Below are 22,472 nucleotides of genomic sequence, written 5' to 3' on the forward strand. Positions count from 1 at the left end.
GCAGGAGAAACATTACAATTTACTAAACAATATGCCTAGGCATTACCCAAAATAATCCCCACACCCCCACTTCCCTTCTTGAGCATGAGCATTTTTGTTTGCTCTGCAGGACACAGATCACATTGATCCATGTAATATAATCACCAGATTCTTCCAGGGGCAGTTTTTAAAAGCTCAGTTACCGATTTACACAGATACCTCCTTAACCCCCCCCCCCCCAGAACTACACATCCCAATAGCCCTTTGCCTACATATAGTGGGCAGACTGACTCTTGACAGTCTAGGCAGTAGCTGGGAAAGAAACCAATGTTTGCTTATGGAGTGGGACATAATGGGGTGGGGGGTAGGTAGAGACCTTACTCTAGCAAGTAGAGCTGACAAGACTAGCTGGGATCGCATTGCAGTAGGGATGCTGTCGGTCCAAACAGGAAGTTAGGAGTACACTGTATTTTAGTTTAACAATGTATTTTTCTGTACACAATATGTTTTTAAAGGGATCATTTATTGCAATGAATATGCACTGCTGATTGGCTCCCGCTATGTCCAATCACAGTTGGAGCGGGTCACGGGCGGCTCGCACGCTTGCCCCAGCTTAGTGAATGAGGTGAAGCCCTGCTGACGTCTGTCATCTAAATCATGTCAAAGCAAAAATGCTATTTTTTCAAATGTTCCTTGCACATAATTGGGTATTCTTTGTAAACTGTCACTTCATGGCATTCACTAAGCTCTGGGGCTAATTCCCTTGCAAAGTCAATAGTATATTTGCCTTTAGTAAATCAACTCCAGCATTTTTATTTTAAAGTGTAAATGGAAAACAGGGTCACTTTAATGCTACTTAGTCCAATGCCAAGTCCCTTATATATGTTGCCTGAATTTTGTTTATTGTGCCTTTGAAATTCAACTCTTTTGTTTTGTTCTTTGGGCCCAATTCATTCACTTGTCATAGCTCATAACTATAAACCTGCATTTCTAGGAACCTTTGTCCCACTTTACTGCAACTGAACTGCTTCCTCTGCTTTTCTGATTCTAATACCATGATTAATCTACTCAGTGAAGTGTGAGGAAAAAGGGACTTTGTGTCTTTTCATCCGTCCAGTCAGCGAGTCTAATTCTTTTAATTGCCTTGCTTCCCTGGGTGTATTTTTCCATGAACAATTTGCATGTGTCTTTAAACATGCTTTTTTTTGTATGGAAAATAAATAAAAAAATAAATAAAGAGATTTAGAAAAAAAAAAAAAAAAAAACATGCATGCCATATGGACTCCTACTGAAAATATGTTCTATGAGCAGCTGTAAAACCAGAAATGCGATTCTTTTGAGCAGCTATATTGTCTTGTCCAGGAAGCCATGCATTTAACTGCAATACTGTCATAACTAAAATGTTCACAATTTTTGCCCCAGCCAGGCAAGTTAATTGTTTTTATGGGGTAACATAGGGGAACTAGGGTGACCACATTTCCAAGCTACCATTCAGGGATGCCCCTCTTCCTAAAAATCAGCTTGTGCTGTAAGAATCACAGCACAGTGATTGGACACAAGAGGCGGAATTTATGATGTCTCCAATCACAAGCAGGGGGTGGGGATTGTGCTCCTCCAGGCATTCCCGGCCAGGACAAGTACTGTCAGTGAGTAAAGCGGTGATGTGGCAGCCTTTTTTGGGGGTGGCTGTGTCAGTTTCATTCTGGGACACTGTATTGTCCTGGAATGAAGGTGCCCGGGACAGACCTGCAAAATGCGGGACTGTCCTGGGAAAACCTGGGACACGTGGTCACCCTAGGGGTAACATGTACAGTCTATCTTTTTCTGCCAACTTTGTTTGTATATATACCATACAAAGCCATAGAAATACATTGTTCCAATGCTAAGTACCTAAAAAGTTGTACTCAGTAACTTGGCTTTTACAATGTTATTCCCTGGTCCAGAGAAAAAGATGCTTCCAAATGGAGTACATTTTTGTTAGCTAAACAGTGTCCATATGCTCACAGCAGGGGCGGATCCGGGGGAGCAACAGGGCAATTGTTCCCCACGAGAAAATAGTGAGCTGGTGAGCTGGCGGGTGACCGAGCGGACGGGCAGGCTGGGGACCAGTGAGCAATCATGCCGGCGGGCTAGTGTGTGACTAAGAGAGCAGGTGTTCTGAGTCAGGAAGCCGCTCCCCATCTGAATATGCAACTAAAGTGACGTTGCATCACAGCCATCTTGGTACACCCGCACTCGTCCACAGTAAGCCTAGTTAGGCAAGCGGACATCTTTATACACTCACCCAGAGTCTTGCTTTTCACAGTTATTTTTAACAGTAAACCCAACTTATATTTCACTATATAAGCAGAGTTTACTGTTAAAAATAACTGTGAAAAGCAAGACTATGGGTGGGTGTATAAAGATGTCTGCTTGCCGACTTCTAACTCTAGGCTTACTGTGGACACGTGCGGGTGTACCAAGATGGCAGCAGTGCAACATCACTTTGGTTGCTTATTCTGATGGGTAGCACCTTTTCTGACATCTCTCACTGCTCGCCCTCACTCTGGGACACAGCCACTGGCAAGCGACAACCCGCATCTTGTGGCAAGAGACATTGGCAAGTGACCATTCACATCTGGTGGCAGGGGATATGGCAAGTGACAATCTGCATTTGGTGGCAGACGACAGTAGGAAGTGATACACTCAAGGCTCCCACTGATTCTGCATTATGGTGAGTTGAACCATTTAATTTTATATTACAATGTAATAATAGAAATAATGCGCTTCAATCATCCTGACACCATATCAACCATGGTACCATGATGATTGAAGCGCCAACACCATCCATTGTCCCGACAATTTGCCCACAACATTTTCTGGCAGTGCCCCTCCTGAGACTAGACTCTGGATCCGCCCCTGGCTCACAGTTAAAGTGAACTTGGAGCAGCATTTTACCACTATCAAGAAATTCAAGCTGCTGCAGGTTAGCCGATGAGATCATACATTACAGTGATGGGTCAATAGTGAAGCAAGACTGGGCAAGGCGAGGGTGTTGAAATAACTGGTCGAAAACATGAAAATGCCCTGGGATTCAGTACTGAAAAGCTTGGTTGTAAAATAAAGAGTGGCCCTATTTCTATGACAAAAGAGATTTTAGAATGGAGAAAAAAGTCTATGTCAAGAAACAAATCCAGTACATATTCAGTGCAATAAATTATCCCTTCTAAAAACATCATATGTACAGAAAAATACCTTGTTAAACTGAAACACAGTGTGCTCCTAACTTCCTGTCTGGACCGACAGCATCCTGCCGATCGTTCTCAGGAGAGGCAGAACGGCAGCCTGCCTATGTAAACATGGCAGACCGCCGTTCTGTCAGAGGGGAAAATGGAGATCTTGCGTTTCTGCTAAGCAGAAACACGGATCTCTGTTTTCCCTTAGAAAAAGCACATAACCCACAAGTAGGCCCTAGGGACACATTCAACCCTTTGATTGCCCCTGATGTTAACCCCTTCCATGCCAGTGTCATTTGCACAGTGAGCATTTTTTTTAGCACTTAACACTGAAAAAAACAATCACCAAAAAGTGTCACATAGGGGTTTATTTACTAAAGCTAGAGAGGGCAAAACTAGTTACAATACTGCAGATAAACCAACCAGCTTCCAGGTTGTATTGCCAAAGCTGAATTGAACAAGCTGAGGTTAGAAGCCGATTATTATTATTATACAGCCAGGGCCAGCCCTACCATGGGACCCAATGGGACCATTGGTCCCGGGCGGCAGGTTCTGAGGGGCGTAAATTGACACCCAGGAAGACAATGGTCCCGCTCGATCTCTCCATCTCCACACGCCCGCTACGCTCCTCCTCTCTCCTTATTCTACTGTGTGGATGGCCTGGCTATTACATGTAATGGCAGAGCACAGCTGGCCACCTGCCCATCCTCTCCGCGGCTCCCCCCACATTGCTGCTTACAAGAGAAAGTCAGCTTGACAGTCAACAGCGTGAAGGGGGAGGAGCTTTCTGCTGAGCAGAGACCCCATGATGAAAGAGGGATCGCTATAGGTGCGGCTGACACTGGGAGAAAGTAAGTGCCAGCACCACTAATCACATCTCCACCACCCCTGCCTGTGTCTAACCACCCCTGCCTGTGTCTAACCCCATCCCTACCACCCCTGCCTGTGTCTAACCTCCTCCCTACCACTCATGTCTGTGTATAACCGCCTCCCTACCACCCCTGCCTGTGTCTAATCCCCTCCCTACCACCCCTGCCTGTGTCTAACCCCCCTACCACCCCTGCCTTTGTGTAACCCCCTCCCTACCACCCCTGCCTGTGTCTAACCCCCTACCACAGGAAAAGAAAAAGGAGGGCGCACCGACCTAGTGTGATACCGTTTGAAAAGGATTTTATTGAATATATTAAAACAATGGTCATACTCACAAAATGAGTTGTAAACAGTGCTTAACAGATAATAAAATGTGAGATTGTGAAACAGTTCCCATTGTTCACTCTTTGTGTATAATTGCCATTCTGAGTTTTGTTGTTCACTCTTTGTGTATAATTGTCATTCTGAGTTTTGACCACAAGAGGCCGCTGTTTCTACAGACTGAAAGCTCTTGCTTATTTAGAGGAGGTGGAGCTGAGCTGGAGAAGCTGGAATCAGGAAGCAGTTGGAGCAGACATGTTTTGTGGAACTGTGTGAAAATTGAATCTGTTCGCATCCAGGGGGGACCGTGCATCCTAGAGCTTCAGGAACGGCAGCTTAGTAATCACCGTTCAGTACAGAGCCTGTCCGGAGGAAAAAGGGATCATTTTTCAGGAAGGCTGATAGGAGCTGAGAAACGGAGAACTACCTCACCTGCAGTACCTCATGTTTGCTGAAAGGACTTTCGTTAATCGGTTGGAAGACATCATCAGCTACAGTTCAAGACCCGGGTCAGTAATATCGTGCACGCACCGCCTAGTGATGTTTGGCGCCCAGGGCTCAAGTCCTGCGGGAACGTGTGGGATCGGAGTTCCTGAACTTTTTTCACAGCAGGAACTCAGTTCCCTTTGCACGACTAGAGCAGCCGAGCCAATCCTTCACTAAGCGGCGATGCCCAGCTTGAGTCACTGTCAGGGGGAGGCGAACCTTTAGTAATACTTTATGTTACTGGCCGCTTCCTGTATATGGATTCATCAGGTAGTGTGCGGGTATTCCGTCACTTCCTCGATGCTGGACTGGACTGAAAGGGTGCGGAGTGCAGTTAGAATGTGTAACCTGACCCCTGAGCTGCAGGCAGAGGTTGCGTTGGGAGCTCTTGAGGGTGAAATCAGACGGGTAGTGATGGTAAGGCCCGAATCCGAGAGGGACACCCTAGAGAAAATATTCTCCCTGCTGGAGAGAGCACTAGGGGGCCGTGCTAAAGTAGTGCAGCTGCGAAGCCACTTCTTCAACCGACCACAGCGAGAGGGTGTGTAACGCCTCTGCCGTTATCCTAGGCAGATCGAGCGCGCCCCTATCTAATTCAAGCAGCCGCGCTCCGTCCGCGTCACTTCCGGTGCGCGGACGTTTGTGCTTCACGCTGGAACGCGGAAGTGCGACCCAGCGTGGAGCTGCGCTTTTCCCCGCGAATTCTGGGCTATTTAAACTGCCAGAGATGTCGGCAGGGTGTTCTGATATTGTCGTTGGACCCCTGCCGCCATCTGGGACCGCAAAACTCTTCCCAACAAACCCTGGCACTGTTACAGCCTGTGACTCCTGGAGGTCATCTCGCACCAACTCTGCAGAAGCTTGGACTCACCATCCTGTATACTCTGACAGTCCTGATATCAACTCAGCACCTCTGCATCCGCATCATTGCCTGGATATTCAGCTTCCAACAGCCTGGTGATTCCTGGATAAGGATCTGAGTGTACTCCCACTATTCAACCACCTCATAAACAACAGAACCGCAAGTATCTTGTCATCAGTATACAATCTGTCATAGCCTACTATCTGCTCACTGTTTCAAGGGACTGTATATACATGACTCACCACTATACATGCAATGTATATACCATTGTGAGATGAACTGTGTCTTATGGTAACAACTTGGCATACTGAATCAATCATACATTACTAACTATACTAACCTGAGACCACGCTACTTAAATAGCACTGCTATAACATATTCTTATAGAGACTATTCTCTACTCTAGAGACTGTCTATATAGTTTATTTTCACACGATAAGCTTATGAAGTAATAAGCTGTCCCCTATTCATGTTTGGTCTCCCATGGAGGATATGATGACCTAACCCCAAATTCTCAGTTCAGTTTTGAGAGTTAATTGGTGGTTCAGACCTGATAAGCCTCCGCAGCTGAGATCCAGACCTATTAATAAATTCAGAGAGCAGGGTCATTACATAATATCGGAACCTTTTTAAACATGGATCCAGCGGAGCTTACTAATCACCTAGTGGGACTTTCACAGAGGGTAGATACCCTAAGTACCTCCATGAACGAACTACGTTTAGAGAATGATGTCCTTCGTAACCAAAATTATGCACAAGCCAGAGAGAGACCTGAGCCTAAGGTCTGCCCTCCAGAAACCTTTTCCGGGGATAGGAAAATTTTTCGTCAGTTTATTAGTTCATGCCGCCTGATGTTTGATTTACGCCCCCGCACCTATTATTCTGATAGGATCAGAATTCTCACCCTAATTTCCTACCTTAAAGGCGAACCCAGAATTTGGGCCGATGCTTATGTGGAAGAGCATGGGGACCTCCTGGGCGCTTTTGACACCTTCCTGGAAGAGATGTCCTTGCTTTATGAGGACCCCAATAAACAGCTGACTGCAGAGAACTCGATCAGGAATCTCAAACAGGGAAAAAGACATGTGGAAGATTATATATCTGAATTTAAATGTTGGTGCAGAGAGACCCAGTGGTCAGATATTGCATTACGGAACCAATTTCGCTTAGGCTTATCTGAGGCAATGAAAGATGAAATTGCCCGTGTTCAACTTCCGCCATCTTTAGAGGATCTCATGCATCTCTCTGTTGCCATTGACGTCGCCTTTGCGAGAGGAAGGCTGAACGAGTTAACATATATCTCCCTACACTTCCCAAGAGATCCAGATCACCTCCTAAAGATGTACCAATGGAACTTGGAGCAATTAAAGGACCACTATCCCCAGCAGAAAAACAACGCCGCAGACTCAACAACTTATGTTTATACTGCTCAGCTCCAGACCACGTAGTCTCCAGTTGTCCACTCCTCAAGAGGAATTCAGAAGGTAATTTCTCCCACATAAGTAAACTCAATTCACATAGAACTACCACTAATCAATATATTTTTATCACCCTTACTTTGCAGTGGGATCAAGAAAGGATTACCATTGACGCTATGGTCGACAGCGGAGCCTGTGGCAACTTTATAGATTCAAAGATTGTAGAATCTAATAAAATCCCTTGTATGTTTAAGCAAACTCCTTTGTCACTCACTTTTATTGATGGTTCTAGTTCCTCCTCTGGCCCAGTCTTTTCTCAAACTTCTCCCCTATTGGTCACCTGTGGGATCGGTCATACAGAGACCCTTGTATTTGACGTTATTTCGTCACCTTTATTCCCAATTGTCCTTGGTTTACCTTGGCTCCTACTCCACCAACCTAGCTTTCAATGGTTTAACCATTCCCTCTCTCTTCACTCTGCATATTGTAAGGAAACCTGTTATCCTATCTACACTATCTCATTCATAGAACCTTCTCTTACTGTTCTCCCAGTTTATCTACAAGACTTTGCAGATGTGTTCAGTAAGACCAACGCAGACATACTTCCTCCTCATCGGATTTATAACTGCCCTGTAGATCTTATTCCTGACAGTCCTATCCCGACCGCACGTATTTACCCGTTATCTCAACCAGAACTTGTACATCTCAAGGTTTACCTTGATGAAAACCTCAAGAAAGGGTTCATTAGACCTTCCACTTCTCCTGCAAGTGCAGCAATGTTTTTTGTCAAAAATAAAGATGGCTCACTCCGGCCAATAATTGATTATCGATCTCTCAACAGCATCACTGTAAAGAATCGATATCCTTTACCGCTCATCCCAGAGCTCATCGAACGTCTCCAAACCTCTAAAATCTTCACAAAGTTAGATCTCAGGGGAGCCTATAATTTGATAAGGATCCGTCCAGGAGATGAATGGAAGACCGCATTCAAGACTCGGTATGGCCTATACGAGTACACTGTAATGCCATTTGGTTTATGTAACGCACCTGCAACTTTTCAATGGTTCATTAACGGCATCTTCCGCGACTTACTCGACATTTGTGTTGTAGTTTACTTGGATGACATTTTGATTTATTCTGACACTCCTGAAGAACACACCAAACATTTACGTTGGGTCTTGGCTAGGCTCAGAACACACTCCTTATACGCCAAGCTTGAGAAGTGTGTTTTCAGCCAGTCAACTATTTCCTTCCTAGGATATCTGATTACTCCTAAAGGGATCCAGATGGATCGCTCCAAAGTGGAGTGCATCCTATCTTGGCCAGTTCCCAATTCAAGGAAGGCTCTTCAGCGTTTCCTTGGATTTTCAAACTACTACAGAAAGTTCATCAAGAATTTTTCAGCAATTGTGAAACCACTGACTAGTTTAACTAGTATAAAGACACCTTTTACTTGGTCTAATGAAGCTCAAAACTCCTTTGAAACTCTCAAACTCTGTTACACCTCTGCTCCCATCCTTCAACTACCCAATCTACTATACCACTTTACACTTGAGGTTGATGCTTCACATTTTCCCTTGGGAGCTGTTCTCTCTCAAAGAGCCACGTTATCAGAGCCTTTGCACCCAGTAGCTTTCTACTCAAGGACTTTATCACCAGCTGAAAAGAATTATCCCATTGGGGAAAAGGAACTCCTCGCAATAAAGGATGCATTAAGTAACTGGAGACATCTACTAGAGGGTACTACACACCCTATCACTATCCTTACAGATCATCGCAATTTACAACACCTCAAAGCCTGTAAGACCTTGCCCGCTCGCCAAGTTAGGTGGAGCTTATTCTTTGATAGATTTAATTTCTATATCTCTTACCGCCCGGGTACACAAAACATAAAGGCTGACTCCTTGTCCCGCATGTGCGAAGATCAGACTACTGAAATTCCTCCACTCTCCATTATTCCATCAAACAGATTCATTGGGGTTACTACCTCCTTTAGGCAGTTGCTTACTCAACCTCCTTGCAATGATGCTTCCCAATTACCCAAGGGGCTCACAAGACAACCTGACGGAGTATTCACCTTTAATAATACAATTTACATTCCACCTAACTTACAACTTCTTCTTCTCAAGCAACTCCATGACTCTCCACTGGCTGGTCATCTTGGAATCAGTAAAACCATTCACCTTGTTAAGAGAGACTACTGGTGGCCTCATTTGGCGAAGACAGTTCATGACTATGTTAACTCCTGTGAAATTTGCGCCACCAACAAACATTCAAGAATCCCTCCTTACGGTCTCCTAGCTTCCATCCCAATACCTAACAGACCCTGGGAAGTTATTTCGATGGATTTCATAGTTGATCTTCCCAGGTCGCAGGGTGCGAACACCATCATGGTCACAGTAGACTTATTAACAAAGATGGCTCACTTCATTCCCTTAAACAAATTGCCAACATCTTTAGAGACTGCAAATGCTTTTATTAGCCATGTTCTTAAACTCCATGGTCTGCCCTTGCAAATCATTTCAGACCGTGGCTCTCAATTCGTTTCCAAATTCTGGAGAGCTCTTTGTGACACTTTACAGATTGATCACCGCATGTCCACTGCCTACCACCCTCAAACAAATGGACAAACAGAACATGTCAACCAGACACTTGAACAATACCTACGTTGTTATTGCACCCATCTACAGGACGACTGGTTTCATTTGCTCCCCCACGCTGAGTTTGCGTATAATAATTCTACCAGCTCTTCTTCCTGATTCTCACCGTTCTACGCTAACTACGGGTTCCATCCCAACAGTCTGCCATCTTCCTTTCTCCCAAAGAATGTTCCCGCAGTTGAACACTATCTTTCAACTCTAAAGAAGACGCTGGGTATAATTCGTTCCAACCTTCAGACTGCCCAACTAAGACAAAAAAGATACTATGACGCCCATAGAACAGTACCCCCTACGTACAAAGTCGGTGATTTAGTCTGGCTATCCACCCGAAATTTACGCCTCAAGATACCTTCAAAGAAACTTGGACGTTAGTTCACTGGACCCTTCCCAATTTCACATGTAATCAACCCTAATGCTGTTAAGCTACTTCTACCTCCGGATTGGAAGATACATCCCTCATTTCATGTGTCACTTATCAAACCTTTCATATCCAACCCATTCCCTAACAGAATTCCACATCCCCCTCCTCCAGTCGAGGTTCTCGGTGAAACTGAATATGAGGTTGAGAAGATTCTTGACTCAAGGAAACGGGGTTCTTCTCTTCAATATTTGATACGCTGGCAAGGCTACAGTCATCTCGATGACTCCTGGGAGGATTCCTCACACATTCATGCTCCCCGACTCATCAGACAATTTCACCACAGGTATCCTAATCGACCATCTCCTACTGGGAGCACTGGAGGTGCCCCCTTGAGGAGGGGAGTATGTAACGCCTCTGCCGTTATCCTAGGCAGATCGAGCGCGCCCCTATCTAATTCAAGCAGTCGCGCTCCGTCTGCGTCACTTCCGGTGTGCGGACGTTTGCGCTTCACGCTGGAACGCGGAAGTGCGACCCATCGTGGAGCTGCGCTTTTCCCCCGCGAATTCGGGGCTATTTAAACTGCCAGAGATGTCGGCAGGGTGTTCCGATATTGTCGTTGGACCCCTGCCGCCATCTGGGACCGCAGAACCCTTCCCAACAAACCCTGGCACAGTTAAAGCCTGTGACTCCTGGAGGTCATCTCGCACCAACTCTGCAGAAGCTTGGACTCACCATCCTGTATACTCTGACAGTCCTGATATCAACTCAGCACCTCTGCATCCGCATCATTGCCTGGATATTCAGCTTCCAACAGCCTGGTGATTCCTGGATAAGGATCTGAGTGTACTCCCACTATTCAACCACCTCATAAACAACAGAACCGCAAGTATCTTGTCATCAGTATACAATCTGTCATAGCCTACTATCTGCTCACTGTTTCAAGGGACTGTATATACATGACTCACCACTATACATGCAATGTATATACCATTGTGAGATGAACTGTGTCTTATGGTAACAACTTGGCATACTGAATCAATCATACATTACTAACTATACTAACCTGAGACCACGCTACTTAAATAGCACTGCTATAACATATTCTTATAGAGACTATTCTCTACTCTAGAGACTGTCTATATAGTTTATTTTCACACGATAAGCTTATGAAGTAATAAGCTGTCCCCTATTCATGTTTGGTCTCCCATGGAGGATATGATGACCTAACCCCAAATTCTCAGTTCAGTTTTGAGAGTTAATTGGTGGTTCAGACCTGATAAGCCTCCGCAGCTGAGATCCAGACCTATTAATAAATTCAGAGAGCAGGGTCATTACAGGGTGAGACCCTGATGCAGTACTCTAATGCCTTACAGGAGACACTCAATGAAATACAGCGGCGGGACCCAGAGGCCATGGAAGCCTTCCGGGAAGTAGACCGGCTACTAAGGGATCAGTTCATAGTAGGGCTCTCCAACAAGTTCTTACAGGACAAGCTGCAAGAGATGACCCGGACGGCGGCCAACATGACATTCTACAGTGTCTACCTAGCCGCCCTGGAGAGAGAGGAAGAGCACATGCCTGTGACAGCGAGAGTAGTGAGTAGCACCCATGCTACAGGGACGTTAGTCTGCATCTAAAGACTCTGATTTCTTAAAGGATCCAGGCCCTGCGGACAGAATTGAAAGAACTCCGGCTGGAAGTGTCCCAGATAAAGTCAGGATCGTCCTGGCCCCTGGAAATGACCCCAGTACACCACATCACTCCATCCAGGATAACTCAGGTGCGGGGGCACGTCAAAAGAGGACCCCTCTGTTGGGCTTGTCGACAGTACGGCCATATAGCCAGAGAGTGCCCAGAACAAATGAAATCCGAGCTGGCGTTAAACTTCCGACCGCTGCAATAGCTGGGCGTACTGTGGCGGTACACCAGAAGCTAGCCCCTATGCGTGAGGAACATGACCTGTATGCCAGCAGCCCTGTTATGGAAGCCGAGTTGGAAGGCCAGAAGGTACGCTGCTTAGTTGATACAGGGTCAGAGTGCACCCTTATTCCCCTGGAGTTCTTCGAAAGGCACTTCCAGCATGTGATGGAGCCCGAAAGACGGGAGTGTCATCAGGCTGACGGCTGCCGATAACCGAGAGATGGACGTCCGAGGGATAGTATGGATGCAGGTCCAATTGTTTGGGCAAGACATCGGCAAGAAGGGGGTCGTGCTGGTGGACCATCCGTCTTGGGATGGAATGGACGTGACCCTAGGTATGAATGTACTGAGGGATCTAGACCATCAACTCTATGCCAAATAAGGGCCGAAGTATTGGCAACGGGCCACAACACACCGGCCAACCCAGAAAGTTTTACAACAGATGGTGAGGAGCTGTAGTCTGCAAAAGAGTAACATGTCCGGTCGGCCCATTGGAGACGTGAAGGTGCCGCGGAGGACCCCGGTGAAGATTCCACCTCGACAAGAGCGAATCTTGATGCTGCCGGTGAGGGCTGGACGACGACTGAATGGAATGGAGGTCCTGATTGAGCCCTCTTATCAAGAGGAAACACAGACTCGCCCACTGGTAGCCCGGACCCTCACTATTGTGAAAGACGGGTGTGTGCCTGTACGCTGCCTCAATGTTGAAGACGGTGAGCTGACCATTCCCGGAAACACCCTGCTGGCCAAAGTCTATGTGTCCGAAGGGGATGTCTCTCGACGACGGAGTTTCACGCTACAGCCTGATAGGAGATCAGCCTGGACCTATGCTATAGAGGTTCAACAAAGGGAGGTCCCGACGATGGAGTGGAATGGTCGAGTGATCATGGACCGAATGGGGGTGGACTGCAAGACTCTGACTCCCGGACAACAAAAGTTGCTGGAAGACACCCTCTGGGAATTTCAAGAGGCATTTTCGTGACATGATGAGGACTTTGAGTTGGTATTGATATACCTGGACGACATTGTAGTGTTTGGGGCCTCCTTTGAAGACCACCTCCAGAAGCTGCGACAGGTCCTAGGACGGCTACGAGACCATGGGCTCAAGATCAAGCCCAAGAAGTGACAACTGTTTCGGCAACAGATCGACTATTTGGGACATGTAGTCACCCAGGAGGGGGTAAAGCCGGCCCCAAGTAAGGTGGAGGCCGTCCAGAAGTGGCCCCAACCGCGGACACTGAGAGAGGTGCGGGCATTCATGGGACTGGCCGGTTATTACCGGAGGTTCATACCCAAATTTGCTCATTTGGTGGGCTCGTTAAACGAATTATTAAGGGGCACTGCCGGGGTCTGTGGGCCGTGTTATCCCAAGTCCAGGATGGACGTGAGAGGGTCATTGCCTATGGAAGCCGGGAATCAGAGCACAACCCTGACAACTACAGCTCCTTTAAATTGGAATTACTGGCGCTGGTGTGGGCCGAAAGATTTGCGGAGTACCCGACAGGTGCAGAGGTGACCGTGATGACAGACAACAACCCGTTAGCACATCTGGAGAATGCCAAACTGGATGCGCTTGAACAGAGGTGGATGGCTCGCCTTTCTAAGTACCAATACCGCATCAATTTTCGGTCAGGTAGGGAGAACAGCAACGCTGATGCACTCTTTTCCGAGTCCCTGTAGGGTTGTCGGATCAGAGTACCAACGAGGAGCTGGAAGACACTGAAACGCCTGACCTTGGTCGATTACCCCTGTTCCAGGACGTGGCACATTCATGTGGGGTGGCGTCCGGGATGTCCCTGGTGCTGGGAAAGACATTGGCCGATTGGGAGAGAATCCAGAATGGCTGCCCGGACTTGTGGAAAGTGAAGGAATGGGTTTGGGCTAAGATCTGGCCACGGCCAGAAGAGCGAGCCAGACTGACCCCAGAGGGCCAAAAGTTGTTGAGACAGTGGGATAAGTTGACCATTACCCAGGGACTCCTGTGCCAGACCATATGCTTACAGACAGAGCTGCAATACCGACAACAGATTGTCATCCCCATGTCATTGGGACCGGAAGCCGCCAGGGAAGCCCATGAAAGGGGAGCCCATTTTGGGAGCGACAAAACGTTCAAGTGGCTCCAACGGCTGGTTTATTGTCCAGATCTGGCTGACATGGTGGCCAAGGCATGTCTTAAGTGTCGACCCTGCGGGTTGAGTAAGAGTACTGAACAGCGGGCCCCTGTCCAGACCATCCGGACCTCAGCGCCCCTGGAGCTTCTGATGATTGATTATGTGCAGATTGGCTTTAACCGCACCTTGCTCCAGATGCTGCAGACGGAAAGCTGGACGGAAGATTGAAGACCTTCACATGCCCAACCCGATGGAGCCACCACCAAGAACTACCACCGCATGGGTGCAAGAACACCGCCGCCGGCTGAGAACTATCCACAAGGTTGTAGGGGAGCGCCTGGGGCAAGTGGTACACCCCAACCCGAGACCAGTGCAGAGGGATGGGTATGCCCCAGGTGATAGGGTCATGGTCAAAGCCAAATGGCCATCTGAGAAGTTGGATGGGCGGTGGGAGGCAGTCCCATACGCAGTGAAAGGGAGGGTAGATCCTGCCATTCCAGTTTATGAGGTAGAGCCAGTGGGGACTGGGGGACCCTCCTGAAACTTGCACCGTAATATGTTAAGATGTTGTAATTTTGACGAACCAGTGTGTGTGGAGGAGATGCCTTCTCACGCTCAGAGTACAGAGGAGGAGGATGAGAAATGGTGGGTTTTTCCTGCCCAGGTACCCAACAAGGCCTCGGCTGAAGCAGGTTTGCCACCCAGAGAGAGTGCTAAACCAGTAGTAGCTCCTCCCCTGACAGATATGCCTGATGTCCCCAGTACTTCTGAGTCCCTTTCTCTAAGAAGGTCAACAAGGCCCAATTCTGGTGTGCCCCCACAGCGCTATGCCCAGGATGAGTTTATATGGGGAAAGTTGCCGAGTACGACAACTTCTAGTGGGGTGGCATGTGAGATTGTGAAGCAGTTCCCATTGTTCACTCTTTGTGTATAATTGCCATTCTGAGTTTTATTGTTCACTCTTTGTGTATAATTGTCATTCTGGGTTTTGACCACAAGAGGCCGCTGTTTCTACAGACTGAAAGCTCTTGCTTATTTAGAGGAGGTGGAGCTGAGCTGGAGAAGCTGGAATCAGGAAGCAGTTAGAGCAGACATGTTTTGTGGAACTGTGTGAAAATTTAATCTGTTCGCATCCAGGGGGGACCCGTGCGTCCTAGAGCTTCAGGAACGGCAGCTGAGTAATCACCGTTCAGTACAGAGCCTGTCCGGAGGGAAAAGGGATCGTTTTTCAGGAAGGCTGATAGGAGCTGAGAAACGGATAACTACTTCACCTGCAGTACCTCATGTTTGCTGAAAGGACTTTCGTTAATCGGTTGGAAGACATCATCGGCTACAGTTCAAGACCCGGGTCAGTAATATCGTGCACGCACAGCCTAGTGATGTTTGGCGCCTAAAGATTAGGCCTGTAGTTAGTCAGTCAGGGTCATTACAGTGTATCAGGCCAAGAGTGTTGCTACCATTAGTACAAGGATCCTGCTACTTAAAGAGACATTGCATACGGAGAGCAATCTTCCAAACTACAAACCTGTTTAGTGTCTTCATTAAGGATGCAAAACTTACACACGTGTTATCATACCGGTTTTGTAAAAGGGAGGGGGTAAATATTGCATAGAAGTGATAAGTTTGTAAGCTGCTGTGCTGTACCGCAGATGACCCTGAAACTAAGTATTAGTATTAGTATTAGTACTATATACATAATCGTTCGCGTTCTGATAAGGGTAATAAAAGGTAGGGAGGGACAATCCTAGCTGTATCCAATAGGCAAATTACGGCAAATTGCCTCGGTATCCACGCGCATCTCCCTCCTGACCAATCCTGTCCTGTGGGGTGTGGCTAATGAATATCCCCACTAAGAAGAAATTAATGTAAGTATATCTCAAGGGCCAGCCCTATTAACTTTATATGCCTTGATATGGAGAGCATTTATATGGATATGCATAGATGTACACAATATCCCCACACACAAGTGGGGATATTCATTAGCCACACCCCACAGGACAGGATTGGTCAGGAGGGAGATGGGCGGGATTAGCAGATTGGGGCTGGCCTGTGATTGAGCCTCTCTGCACATGCTCACTCGTATAAATATTTGAGAGCTCCTGTATGAGGGAGCAACCACGGACCACCAATGCTCTGATGAAAGAGGTTTGCCTTTGAAACGCGTCAGCCATATTGCCGGTCTGTTATCATCTGATCCATACTGTCATCGTGTTCGTTTAGTGATGCTGTGTACCAGTTTTATCATCTGTTAAGCGCTGTTTACAACTCATTTTGTGAGTATGACCATTGTTTTAATATATTCAATAAAATCCTTTTCAAACGGTATCACACTAGGTCGGTGCGCCCTCCTTTTTCTTTTCTTTTTTTAGCTCTATGAATTCCCATGATTCAGAGGATGGCTGCAAGACCATTGAATTTACCCTGTAATTGGATCCCGTTGTCCTATAGCAAGAAGCACCAGAGCGCAGGAGAATTGTTTGTGTGTAACCCCCTTGTGATGCAATTGCCTATATGTCTCAGTTTAATTCTCCCTGCTAGCCCTGTGTGATTCTGTCCTCGGCTAACAGGTTATTGAAGTGCTAATGTCCCCTCACTATTTCTTAAGGTTAATTGATCTATTGTGTTGTGTGAAGGAGATCTGTGTTTAAGTGGCTTGTGTTAATTATTCTGATTGCTCCATTGTGGTAATTATCTCTCTATATGCGGGGTCGAGCTGTCTAGTTAATGTATTCAGTACAACTAGTAATCAGCGTCATTTATGTCATTGTCTAAAGAAAATGTGTTTTCAGAATCGGCTCCGTCGTGTCTGCCTAATCATCTGTATGGAAGCCCCAGTGTGAGGGGGCGGAGATTTGTCATTGTAACAGTTTTGGAAATTACATATAAGCTGTGTGTTATAACATTAAAGTCTGTCTTGTTCTAGCAGTAAGCCTGGACTAATGTGTGGCTTAATGGGCGATCTCAGGAATATTCCTCCTAGTGGAATATTGGGTGATGTTCTTATGGAAGAAGGGAATCTTTGACGGGGATATCATACCAATACCGTCACAATTGGTTGGCAGCAGTGGGATTTTCCCTTCTACTCTCCTTTACACCCGGATTCCAAGCAGACACTGAAAGAACTACTGGAAGTTCGTGGAAGGATTGCTAGCAACAAAACCAAGCGGGTCGTCATAGCAGAATCAATGGAGCTAGACCAGGAGGACGGGATTGCAGCAACGCCAGCAGTACAAGAGATGGAGACACCAGTGATTCAGGAGGAGGAATCGCCAGCCAACAAGCTAATGAGAGAGAAGCTAGCATGGTTCGGTCCGAACCCAACGGCGGATGTGGTGCTGAAAGTGATGGACCTGTTAGTAAACGCAGAGCTACAGAAGGCTAAAGAAATAAGAGATGCAGAACTACAGAAGGATAAATAAATAAGAGACGCAGAGCTACAGTTAAAACTGGCAGCAGTCCGACAAGCAGCCGCACATTCTCCAAACAGTGAGTACAGCACAGCAGACGCAAGGAAGATTCCGTTTAGCGCTTTTAAAGCTTTTGATGAAAAGGACTGTGAGATTGATAACTACCTGGCAGATTTTGAGCGACAATGTAACCTGCACCGAATAGCTAGAGGAGACTGGGTTGCAATATTGTCAGGCAAACTGTCAGGCAAAGCTTCTGATGCTTTCCGGACCGTGCCAGATCAGGATATCCATAGCTACGCCAGGGTTAAAGAAGCGCTCCTGGCTCGTTATGCAGTAACCCCAGAGTCCCACCGACAGAAGTTCAGGGACTCACGCAAAACCACGGAAGACTCTTACGCGGAATGGGCATGCCAGTTATCCCTGTCGGCCTCTAACTGGGTTAACAGCAGCCAGGCCACCACCGCAGAGGACATTTTGCAACTAATGCTCCTGGAGCAATTTTACAATATCATCCAGACAGATGTCAAAGATTGGGTGAGAGATCGCAGGCCCATGACTCTACCAGAGGCCGCGAAGTTGGCGGATGAATATGCGGATACTCGCAAGACAAACCAGGTCACACCACGGGTACAACCTCCATGACCAACGGCGCCCTCACACCCACCAGCCGCTAGATACCAACCTCCTAACAGACCAATGACATCTAGCCCTCGCTATCCACGCCAGGAGGACAACGAACAACGCTGCTTCCGGTGCAAACAGCTGGGTCACTTCAAGCAGAATTGCCCCATGAATGACAACACCAGGTCAAATTGGTCTCAACCTGGGTACCGCCCACCAGCAGCAGCCCATTGTGTAGATTTGGCTTGGGATCTCCAGGAGCTGGGTCAGGAAGAACCATTGGACACCCTTTACGAAGTCCTCACGGTACAATCTGTTATTACGGACAACAGGGAACACCATTGTCAGCTGGTCATGGGCGACAGCCCTGAGTCGGAGGGGCCCTGGAGGGAGCTGGGCAGAAAGAGGCACTGCCGGCTACCCCCCAAGAAGAAGAGGTCGTGGAAGCCGTATAACAAGCTGACCTGGGAGGATAAGAAGCGACTGGAGGAGAGGGAGTCGCAGCGGGCGTCCCAGATGCGGGCCGAGATGTTCGCCAAGGGGCCACCGGTGGCCCCTTACACCACCACCCAGTTCCTGATGATGAAGGACCACGTGGAGAGCCTGCAGGACATGAGCAAGCAGGAGCTGATCCGTGAGTACATAGAGCTGAAAGAGTGCATAAGCCGCATGGAGGAGGAGAACAACCACCTGAGGTCACAGCAGGCTGACCCCCCCAGGCTCCATGAACTGGAGATGGAGCTGGAGAAGCTCAAAGAGGAGAACTGGCGGCTGCGGAGGAAGCAGAGGGTGGCTGACCCTATGGGGCCCTGATTCCCCCCCCCCCGAACTCTGAGCACCGGTGCTACAGCATGTCAACGAATATAACTTTTTCTTTTTTTTTATGAATCTCCTGTGATTGTCACTTCAGAGCCATAACCTGCCCCTCCCATAGCGGGACACCTATACGGCGGCGCACAGACCCATTCGCCGTCTTCACACTGACTTCTGGTGACTTTGCAGATCGCACAAAGACTTGGGGACTGACCGGCGTGTGATCTGACGACCCGGTGGCATACCTGAGTCTGAAGCAGTTGCCAAGGGAGGTCAGTCACGCCAAACAGAGTTAACCTCGGACTAAAAGCTCTGAACCCGTCAACCCTACTGGACCAGGGAAGGTCCAACCGGGTTTGCCGGAGCAGGGAGAAAAAGGGGGGCCATTGTGATGCAATTGCCTATATGTCTCAGTTTAATTCTCCCTGCTAGCCCTGTGTGATTCTGTCCTCGGCTAACAGGTTATTGAAGTGCTAATGTCCCCTCACTATTTCTTAAGGTTAATTGATCTATTGTGTTGTGTGAAGGAGATCTGTGTTTAAGTGGCTTGTGTTAATTATTCTGATTGCTCCATTGTGGTAATTATCTCTCTATATGCGGGGTCGAGCTGTCTAGTTAACCTCTTGCCGACCGCGCTATAGCAAAAATACTGCTACAGCGCGGTCGAGTTACTGTGACAGGACGTCCCTGGGACGTCCTCGTGCACTTCCGCGTTTGCGCGTCCCCTGGGGCGCGCTCGCGGAAGTGTCCGTGCTCGCCGGGTCTAGAAGACCCGGCGCATCACGGATCACGGTAAATTGCCGCGAATCGCGGCTGTTTACCACGTGATCGCTCCGTCAAATGACGGAGCGATCACTTGTAAACAAACCGGCCTCATTTGATGACGCCGGTTCCTCCCTCTCCTCTCTGTACCGTTCGGTACAGTGCGAGAGGAGAGGAGAGGAGGGGGGGAGCGCGGGGTGTCAGCAGCTGCTGTGGGCTGGATCTGTGACAACTGCAGTCACAGATCCAGCCATCCCTCCCTGCGCAATACTCTGCAGTACCATCAATACTCTGCAGTACCATCAATACTCTGCCATCCCTCCCTGCGCAATACTCTGCAGTACCATCAATACTCTGCCATCCCTCCCTGCGCAATACTCTGCCATACACCATACTCTGCCATCCCTCCCTGCGCAATACTCTGCAGTACCATCAATACTCTGCCATCCCTCCCTGCGCAATACTCTGCCATACCCCATACTCTGCCATCCCTCCCTGCGCAATACTCTGCAGTACCATCAATACTCTGCCATCCCTCCCTGCGCAATACTCTGCCATACCCCATACTCTGCCATCCCTCCCTGCGCAATACTCTGCCATACCCCATACTCTGCCATCCCTCCCTGCGCAATACTCTGCCATACCCCATACTCTGCCATCCCTCCCTGCGCAATACTCTGCCATACCCCATACTCTGCCATCCCTCCCTGCGCAATACTCTGCCATACCCCGTTACTCTGCCATCCCTCCCTGCGCAATACTCTGCCATACCCCATTACTCTGCCATCCCTCCCTGCGCAATACTCTGCCATACCCCGTTACTCTGCCATCCCTCCCTGCGCAATACTCTGCCATACCCCGTTACTCTGCCATCCCTCCCTGCGCAATACTCTGCCATACCCCGTTACTCTGCCATCCCTCCCTGCGCAATACTCTGCCATACCCCGTTACTCTGCCATACCCCGATACTCTGCCATACCCCGATACTCTGCCATACCCCGATACTCTGCCATACCCCGATAATCTGCCATACCCCGATACTCTGCCATACCCCGATACTCTGCAATACCCCGATACTCTGCAATACCCCGATACTCTGCAATACCCCGATACGCTGCAATACCCCAATACCCTGCGCAATACTCTGCAATACCCCAATACCCTGCGCGATACTCTGCAATACCCCAATACTCTGCAATACCCCAATACTCTGCAATACCCCAATACTCCGCAATACCCCAATACTCCGCAATACCCCAATACTCTGCAATACCCCAATACTCTGCAATACCCCCAATACCCCAATACTCTGCAATACCCAAATACTCCGCAATACCCCAATACTCCGCATATATAATGTTTTGGGGTTCTATGTAATTTTCTAGCAAATAAATTGTGATTTTTCCATGTAGGAGAGAAATGTCAGAATTGGCCTGGGTGCTCCAGAACGCCTGATGGCGCTCCCTGCATGTTGGGCCTCTGTATGTGGCCACGCTGTGTAAAAGTTGCACACATGGGGTATCGCCATACTCGGGAGGAATAGCAGAATGTGTTTTGGGGTGTCATTCGTGGTATGCATATGCTGTGTGTGAGAAATAACCTGCTAATATGACAGAAACAAGTTATTTTTTTTTTTTTTACAGAATTTTCGGTCGTTTTTCTTTTATAGCGCAAAAAATAAAAAACCCAGAGGTGATCTAATACCACCAAAAGAAAGCTCTATTTGTGTGAAAAAAAGGACAAAAATTTCAAATGGGTACAATGTTGTATGACGGAGTAATTGTCATTCAAATTGTGAGAGCACCGAAAGCTGAAAATTGGTCTGGTCAGGAAGGGGGTTTAAGTGCCCAGTGGTCAAGAGGTTAATGTATTCAGTACAACTAGTAATCAGCGTCATTTATGTCATTGTCTAAAGAAAATGTGTTTTCAGAATCGGCTCAGTCGTGTCTGCCTAATCATCTGTATGGAAGCCCCAGTGTGAGTGGGCGGAGATTTGTCATTGTAACAGTTTTGGAATTTACATATAAGCTGTGTGTTATAACATTAAAGTCTGTCTTGTTCTAGCAGTAAGCCTGGACTAATGTGTGGCTTAATGGGCGATCTCAGGAATATTCCTCCTAGTGGAATATTGGGTGATGTTCTTATGGAAGAAGGGAATCTTTGACGGGGATATCATACCAATACCGTCACACCCCTACCACTCCCGCCTGTGTCTAACCCCCTCCCTACCACCCCTTCCTATGCCTAACCCCCTGCCTACCACCCCTTCCTATGCATAAACCCCCTCCCTACCCCCCGCCTGTGTCTAACCCCCTCCCTACCCCCCGGCCATGTCTAACCCCCTCCCTACCACCCCTGCCTGTTTTTACCCCCCCTGCCTGTGTCTAACCCCTCCTTACCACCCATGCCTTTGTCTAACGCTCTCCCTACCACCCCTGCCAGTGTCTAACCCCCTCCCTACCACCCCTGCCTGTTTTTAACCCCCATGCCTGTGTCTAACCCCTCCCTACCACCTCTGCCTTTGTCTAACGCTCTCCCTACCACCCCTGCCTGTTTTTAACCCCCATGCCAGTGTCTAACCCCCTCCCTACCACCGCTTCCTGTGTCTAACCCCCTACCACCCATGCCTGTGTCTAACCCCCTTCCTCCCACCCCTGCCTGTG

At 47.9% G+C, this 22,472-nt stretch overlaps 1 protein-coding gene across 4 annotated transcripts in view; it reads right to left on the reverse strand.

Moving 5' to 3' along the window:
* KCNN1 (potassium calcium-activated channel subfamily N member 1) overlaps positions 1-22,472 on the reverse strand; it is a 237,724-nt gene that overhangs the window by 7,197 nt on the left and 208,055 nt on the right. The window lies entirely within an intron of this gene.

Source organism: Rana temporaria, chromosome 1 (assembly GCF_905171775.1).
Source record: "Rana temporaria chromosome 1, aRanTem1.1, whole genome shotgun sequence".
NCBI lineage: Eukaryota > Metazoa > Chordata > Amphibia > Anura > Ranidae > Rana > Rana temporaria.